This window comes from Balearica regulorum, chromosome 2 (assembly GCF_011004875.1).
Source record: "Balearica regulorum gibbericeps isolate bBalReg1 chromosome 2, bBalReg1.pri, whole genome shotgun sequence".
Lineage (NCBI taxonomy): Eukaryota > Metazoa > Chordata > Aves > Gruiformes > Gruidae > Balearica > Balearica regulorum.
In genome coordinates this window covers 83,902,641-83,911,533 of record NC_046185.1, presented here as the reverse complement: position 1 = coordinate 83,911,533, position 8,893 = coordinate 83,902,641, and the positions used below count along the sequence as shown (strand labels likewise).

Genomic DNA, 8,893 nt, shown 5'->3' with positions numbered 1-8,893 from the left:
ATGTACTCTTAGGCCAAAAAAAAAAAAAGTATCCATGATTCTCTAAAGGACTGACCACAGCAATAAAGATGAGATTGAAAGTAAGGTTGCTGAAAAGAGAAAAATAAAACCTAATAACTTATAAATGGGAGTACTCGGACTCAATCTAGTTGTTATACCTGGGGGGGGAAGAATAGATGTTATGTTTCACTGAAGAGAAAACTAGTACTTACATGAGGCTTTAACAACACCGAAAAATTGTGAGTTAAAGGCCTGATTGCATACAGAGGATGTAATTAGCTCACAGTAGAGGGTGGAACAGGCAGGGAAATAGTGAGGGTCAGGACGAAGGACAGGCTCTGCGAAACAAAATGAAGTCATTCTGGGCAAACAACGTGGCAGGTACAGTTACAGCCTTGAACATGGCATTGAAACAAAACTTTTGGAATTTTCCCACAGGAGCCCTGGAAGACATAGAAGGTAAGAAAAAAATCATGCTTTCTGAAATGAAGAATGCCAAAAAGTCACATTCAGATAAAAAGTTCAATCTGATCACAAGCCACTCTAAAGCATCATGATGAAGTATTCTCATGACTACAGTTGGATATTATTATGAAGAAACCTGTGTTAGGTGTAAAGGCAAAGTACTGGCCCCAAATTTTTTTTCTGAAAGTCTTGTTATAATATTAAAAATGTATAACTTCAAATAAACCAACAAATGTCCTCTGAAAACTGCCAGCGTATAGCTGTGCTTTGGTCAGACAAAGGACTGCATACAGGTGCCAGTTCTAACTGGCGGGAAATTTTCTTCCCGATGTGATTCACTGCCTTCATGCACAGCCTGCTCTGACACCTCCACAAAGCAGCAGAGTCTGGCCCTTGGGCTCTGTCCCCAACCTTAGTACAGGACACAGATACACGTATGGTGCAGGCATGTGGCATCAACAGCAAAGAATGCACACGTGGCCGAGCATGGAGGGATGTTCTGTAAAACTGCGCCTAAGATTAGGCTGACTGAAATATTTCCACACTTAAAGTGCTTAGAGTGCAAAAAAACTATTGCATAGCTGAACAGGTGGGAAAATCAATTAAAAAGTGCAAAGACCTAGTGTGGGACATGCTTAGAAATATTTCATTGTGTCACACTCTTCTGTAGTATTTCACTGATACATGAAAGATGATAATGATATTTATCATCACAATGATAAGCTTCACCACAACTTTACAGCTGGCTTCTTGCCTTTTGGTACTGTAATAAGTTCAGTTTTAACCATTAACCAGCCCTAGTCCACCAGTCTATCCTAAAATGAGTTAAAAACTGTGAGAAAAGTGCTAATGACAATGTGATCGCTATCAAGGGGAAGGACTACTACTACCCTGAAGGGGCTGCTTACCCTTGAGAGTGCAGTCCTCTGAACCTCCAATTCAGAAAGTGCTCATACTTTGCAGAAGCTTAATAGCTTTTTAACTGTTTAGCAACCGTCAATACCTCTGCTTCAGAAGATCTAGATGTGAAAAGAAAGAAATAATTTTGCAGAGATTTTCTTCCTTGAAGAGAGAGAATTTAAAAAAAAAATCTTCCTTGGATATATAGTACTACTCTCTTTGAAAAGTTACAGGAAAATAAAATACAAGTCTCATATTTCATCTTCTTGCTTTCCCCTGTCTTTCCCCAAAATCCTCAATCCTAGAAGAACTCAGCATTTCAGGAGAACTCTGTACTTCCCCAGCATGTATTTTAGTTTCACCAGAACTTTCATCTTGGAATGGAAATCAAGTAAAATATTTAAATAACATAAGTAATGGTAAACTATTTTACATTATTATTGCAGCCAAAGCAAAGTCTCTCCATCTTTTGAAATATCAAGCCCACATCCTAGAAGAAATTCTAAATAAAAATCAAAGTTCAAGTCAAACTGAACATCTAAATATGGCCACTGACGTGACTTAGACTATGACTTGTATGTTAACTAATTTTATTTCTTTTTATTCTTCTACATATCTTCTGAAAGTCACTAACTAAATATTCATAAGTTAGTTACAAAAATGAAAACATGCTCATCATCTTCACACAATTTCTGCTAAGTTTTGCTTGATGTATTCTCTGACAATTTGTGGCTTGGCACTGTAGAAAGCCTGAAGTCCACGCTACCTTAACTTTCAATTCTTCTGCTTTCCAATTGTCTTAGCCCTCATATGCACAGTTCCTTTGCAGTTTTAAGAAAACAATTCCAAAGTACTCGTAAACATATTCCTTTTAAAATGTGTTGCTTAGAACACAGTCTTTGAAAGGAATATATTTGATTACAGGTTTTTGAAAACTGGACCAGTTTTGGATGTCTGCATCTCTAATATACATATACCTTTTCTTTCATTCTAGAGATGACTACTGCAAATAAGGCCTAGATCACACATGTGATAAAAAAGGAACCAATGTTAAATTTAGCCTTCAGTAGAGTCTGGAACAACTGTTTCACATAAACTAGATGTCTTAGCATCTATATTTAAGTTAGATAGAGTAGCTGGTGGGCATTAAAGTAGCTACACAAATGGATTCAAGATCTCACCAAAGCATGTTTAATTCTTAAGATAAAGGTTGGACTGATAGCCCCACAAACAACTACTTGTTTTTCAACAGAACAAGATAATGGCAACAGCTGCATGCAGTATTCAGATGGGCAGGAGAGGGATCACTGCTATTGTGAAATCATACTTGCACTTTACCCCTAATTCAAACCTCACCACTATGTTAAGCCCCCACAGAAAGGTTGGCTACTGTGATGCAGACAAGTTAGGGAGGTATAAATTCAAGAAGGAACAATCCACTTTTTATAAGATTGGCAATTGAATTTTTAACATGAGCTTTATCCCTGAATTCAAACTGAAGGAATGTGTAGACAGTCTGGTGCAAGACATAATCTCTCCTTAGAATGTCCACATAAGGTAACAGAAATGTAGGAATGTTTTCACAGCAGAAAAATAAGGAATGCTTTTAGGACTTAGCACAAAAAATTTTAGTTCAAAAATTTAAAGAAAGTGATTATTCAATGTCATTAGTCTTTTGCTCCTACTGAAGAAACTGAGGACGCTTCCAACTTTATGTTCATAAATTATGAAATCCTTTCTCAGAAAGCAATTATTTTTTATTAGTACAGTTTGAGTCAAGTATTGACTCAATAACTTCATGTCCAGTACCTAATTACTGTAAATCTGGGAGATTCATATTCATATTATAAAGATATGTATATTCTGCCCTGTTAGAACTGTTCTGTTTTATTTTGTGAAGAGAGTTATCTGAAAAGGCAAATAATTACTACTTTAAAAAAATTGTCACATTTCATTCTGCCTCCTGTTGTATTTTGAGTTTCATTTTGAAATTATTTAAATGAATAAAAATCAGTTATATAGGTCACAACTTGTGAAAGTTATGAAGAATGAAAATAGGAGTAATGTTGGATTTTTATTACATCCAGCATATAATGCCTTTTAAAGTTCAAGTAAGCTGAAATGGAAACTGTTTCACCAGGTGTCTTGGGGTAATTTTAAAATAAGCATAAATCGGAGAGTCTCATATCAGAACACTAAATTATATTATCAAAAAAAGAACAGCTTAAATCCTTTCAAGGCTGTGGTATCCAGTGCACTAACATTAAAGCTGTCCGATTTGTAAAATCAGGCTGTGATTTACAGCAAGCCTTGTATAAACTTATCTCTCATGGTGACATGCTAAAACGAAGAAGTCTTTACTTCAGCAGGCAAATAAAATAGCTTTCACCTCTGATCTAAATAAAAGCACAGTAGAGAAGTCTTACTAGATTGAGATCCTTAGATTTTTTTAAGCTCTCATTACTCCAGGGGCTATCAGTTTAAATAAATTGCTTCATTTTCCTTTCTCTTTAATTACATGCCAGGAAAATCACCCTCTCCCAATTCATTTCTTTTTCTTGTTGGTGAGGATACACAGTAGAACTGAATACTTCACATACTATTTTATGTGTTTCACCATTAAACACCTAAGTGTTTTACAGCTGTTAGCTTAGTTTTACAGCATGCATGTAAAATAAAGGCTTATGAAAATCTCTGTGCCAGTTTCCAGTAGTGGATGGACCTTAAATGGTATTCACAAATCTACTTACCTAGTGTGCCTGTGCAAAACTGGTTCTTCTTCTTCTTCAGAATAGTTAGAGCATTGTGGTACTTAATGTTCAAAGCACAGCTCCCCACCGATCTCACTTGCAGCAACTGTGACCCAGTATCTCCCTTAAGCAGACAAAACCAAGCACCTCACCAAGTGACTCCCTGTAAACTATTTGATGTGAATTCATGCAATCTTTGGCACAGATAAGAATATAATTGAGTAGTCTGAGGGAAACACCTGACTGGCTTAACCACTGAGTCATGTTTCTTTTCCTGCATGCTTTCCAATGGCTGCAAAAAAATGAAGCGGTGGCTTTATAATAAAGACTTTCCCACAGTGGATAAAGAACTGATTGGGGTCCTATAGGACACATAGTAAAATATAATAAAACAATCATAAAGCTTATGCCTGTGGGTAATGAAGTAAGAACACACAGGCAACTAACACTTTCATTTTTAGCAACGTCGAAATACTTGGCCTACAACCTCAGGAGTAAATTTTTGTTCATTAATCCCTTATTTTTAAAAAGCAAATTCAAACAACATTAGATCAGGTGGTAACCTATTGCAATCCACCAGGCTACAGCCAGGGCTGGAAACTCTAAAGCCAACGCACCACTTGAGCAAGCAGGAGAGCTGGTAGCAGTGTTTGCTTATCTTCTGCTCAGTAAAGAAGTGCAGAGAAATGAGCGACCTTAGCAGTGGGTTCCCTGTCTGCTAATAAGAGGCAATAGTGAGATTTGGAAACCTCATAGTTAATTCAACACACTGTTGGTACGTTCCCTTACTGGGACAGATTTCTGCCTTGTTTTTCCCTGAGGAAAAACCTAGGTCACCCTCCATGTTCCAGCTTGAGCCCCTCAAAGCTGTTGTCCCAGCCTCTCCTTGTCCCAAGTTCCAGTTTCACCTGCCCACATTCCTGAGCAGTATTCCATGACTCCTCCTCACTAAACGTTTCCTCATAGCTAAGTTGGTTTTCCCTTCAACACACAGAAAACTCTCTTTCAGTAAAAGCAAATACATTTTTAAAATTTCAGTGCATTTTCATTCTTTTTTAATATTACAGAAGAATTTATTCTTTTTTTTTCCTTTTATGTCAGGTGATTCTGATTTAATATCTCATCCAAAATGCAGTCCAGAGACTGCGTGAAGCAATCTTAGGGTTAGAAAACTTTAGGCCAAATGGTTGAAGACAAAATGCCTCAAAATAAGATTTTACACTAAGAGAAAATACTGGCTTCCATATTAGAGATGGTACTGCTCAATCAGATTTTCTTTCGTATGTAAAGCCATTTAATATATGAAGAACATTTTAAATAAATGCAGCTTTTAATTCTTTATTTTTGCACCAAGAATGTATTGACTCAAGGTCAGGACTCATGAGAGAGAGAAAACAATGACTGAGCTTTTATCCATTTGGAATAGTTAAAGAGTAATATTTTATATTAGTTATTTGTTTAATCTGTATCAGTAATAAACCTGCAGTAATATCTATAGTCTTTAGCACTATCTTAAGTACCTGGGAACTGTCACACATTTAGAATAATGCATAATATTTTATCTTCAGAATATGTTAGGAAGCTTTCCTTATCTTACCACTTGCTCTGTCCTCTAATAAGAAAAGTATACTTTCAAAATTGCATGCAGTATGCAAACTACTTGTACAGCTTAACACATTTCTTGAGGGTTTTAATAAGTGTCCAACCAAACAAATATTCTTAAACCATTATGTATCTTATGTCTTTTATTCTAAAACTTAAAACCAATAGTAATTTTTCTCCCTACACAAAAAATATTTTGAAAAGTATTCACGTTTAATCGTTAGTTCTTAGAGACCACCTTAATATAGCAGCTCTGTTGTCACTACAAGGTAAAACATGTTTCACTTTATCACAAAGTATCTCATAGCACCATAATAAAGTGAATCAAAATCCCACCTCTGAAAATGCCACCTCTTGTTAGAATATTTCCCGTGTAAATAGGAAGGGAAAAAATGTTTTTAAGATGCCTTTGAAGCTGCGTGAGTAGATGACATAAACTGATCCACTCTTTAGTCTAACCCACATGTAGTTTTTGAACCAAAATATACCAGTGCTTGCACATGATCATAGGATCATGCCTTTCTTGGAGGAATACCTCATCTTACTCAGGAACAAAGCCTGTATGCAAGCATAGCCTTGGAGTACAAACTCTTACTGATAGCAAAGATAAATTTAAACCACTAGAAATCTTTTTACACTGAAGTATATCAGGAAATTACTGGTGCAGCGAATAACAAAAGATAACAAAATGTAGTGGACTAATAATTGTGGTTTGATATTTTTAATGCATGTTTTAGTGTTAATATTAAAATACTCCAGATAATAACATACACTGTTGCTAAGATATAAAATAAATGAGAGAACAAATAGTAATTTTAAAAGAGCATGTTTTAATGCTCTCCTTTTCCTATGTTCTTCCAGTAAGATCAGTAGCTTTTTATGAAACTTATGTCTTATGCTGTAATTCATCAGTTAAAATACATCACTACTGAATAATGCAACCATGCATATGCTGCAATTTGTCACAGAAAGTATTAGAATCTCCTTAAAAGTCAACTAAATACCACAAAAGCTTTGAAATTTTATTTAGTAAGTCTTCCTGATACTGTTTTTAAAATAATAGATAAAAATGGCATCTGGATTCCTGAAAAGGAAGGTTTCTGTTCCATCTGTGAATTCTTGTGTTCTTGCTGATTACCAAATTTCTACAAAATTCAGCTCAGACTGAAAAATAATTCTTTTCATTAAATTATCTTTCACACATTTGTCCCTATGGGTAACCAGCATATTAAAGAGATCAAGAATGTAATCTTGCAAAAGAATGCATTTTGCCCTGATATTTGCCTCAGTCTGTTCTGTGTTAAATGTAACTGTATAAACACATGAAATAGTCTTAAATACTGGAGTTAATGTGGTAAAAAATTCATACTGTGTCACATACTAGGTATTCAGGCTCAGAGGGAAATGAAGCTTACATCTGAAGCAGTGCCGAAGATGTCGTTTGCTTGCCACATCTGCTAACTATCAGAAGAAAGAGAGGATCTGCTTCTAAAATCTGTTAAGAACACATCAAAGTCCTTCTACTGACCTTACTGGATGTAAGTCCACTGAAACTGGGCTGAAATGATTTGACAAAAGGATGGAAAACTGGAAGAAAATAACACTTATTCTTGGTGATGCGTGTTAGGTGATACAGAATAAAATTCCAGTATTACTTTCTTATGTAGGAACCTGGATTCATGCTTAGGGAAATCTATTGCATTGCTCCATCTTGAAGGGAAACTGTCAAAATATTAGGATCAAATGGAAATTAAATGCTGGAGTATCAAATGCAAGAGGTTGCTGATGCTCTTCCTTCCAAGAATGATATATTTACATGAAGCTGGAAAGAAGAATTTTTAATTTTATTGCATAACATTGGCATTCAGTACAACTTTTTAAAACAATCAAACTTGATTCCTCGAAGTTTTGTGATACACTCAGAAAGTGATGTTGATGTTGATGGCTCTGTATTCAAATTCAGTGTTTGTAAACAAATAGCTATATAATTGACTTCTGTATCAAAGTGAAACACCATCTGTATTAAACACTGTATGAATAGCTACTAAGGATTCTGTGTTTGATAAAAAGAAAGCCAGTTCCTGAGAGAAAAACATAAAAAATAAGCTATATTTAGAAATCTTCTCCTGCCTATTGAATTTCACAACAAAGATAAAAATGGACAAATTTCTAGCAGTATTTCAATAGATAATGCTGACACATGATTGAGGCTAAAATCTTCAAATGTGTGCAGGAGGGCTAGGTGCCCAAATTCTGTTATAACCAGCTGCACATTAAACTCATAATTCTACTGTTCTACTGCTGTTCTTCACATGGCTGATCTGCAGCTTCATTGTAGGAGGAAGAACTGACTCATCTCATGGAGCTCCATGAGAGTGAGCTAAACTATCCATGTTTATTTTCCATAGAATAATATTCATTGAAGTCTCTATCTAAATGGGAGCTGAGCTAGAGCATGATGAAATTAACAGAAAAATAGCAAAGGATATATCTGTTGTTCCACCTCAAGCTGGGATGTCACCTCCAAAATCAGACCACAGATCTTTGTATTCCAGTGTTTCCACCAAACATTAGATTAACAGCAATGCTTTCCTAAATGAAGTGACCTTAACAAAAAAACCCCAAAAAACCCCAAACAAACAAAGAAAAAAACATACACAAAAAAAACCCCAAACCCTGAGAACATTCCTAGTAGCCATCTGCACCAAACTACACGGACCTCAAGTCAAATTTCTGTGAGTTCTCTTGGAAGCTAAAATTAATTAAAAAATCATAACCAAACACCAAGATTAAGTGCAATATAAGCAAACCATAAAATAATCAACTTAATAATTGGTTTCCTAATGGCCAGTGGTGCATTACCTTGTCAATGAGGATTTCTGTCTCAGTTCCTTGTATGCAAGCACAGGCCTTCTCCCACATCTATTAGTTGTTCCTCCTCTAGGATTTTGAGAGCATCTCTGAATATTCTTCCCATAGTATTCTTTTTAACGTTGGAAAAGGGGTGGGGGTTTTTTGTCAGACTAAATTTTGTGATATTCAACAGCAAGATTTATCAAATTATATCAGTGAGGCACCAAGCAGCATTTCATCACAGCCCTCTCAAATTCTGTCAAGTGAAGCAGTGTCAGGCTTTAAGCATTTAACAAGAGTATGGACTGTGAACTGCCAGAGTA

At 35.6% G+C, this 8,893-nt stretch overlaps 1 long non-coding RNA gene across 1 annotated transcript; it reads right to left on the bottom strand.

Annotated features, from left to right (window-relative positions):
* Window positions 1-212: 212 nt before the first annotated feature.
* Window positions 213-8,653, bottom strand: LOC142600749 (uncharacterized). Its single transcript, XR_012834312.1, has 3 exons — window positions 8,580-8,653; window positions 1,374-1,484; window positions 213-338 (listed from the first exon to the last, which is right to left on the bottom strand). It is a non-coding gene; the product is annotated as an uncharacterized LOC142600749 (long non-coding RNA).
* Window positions 8,654-8,893: the final 240 nt, after the last annotated feature.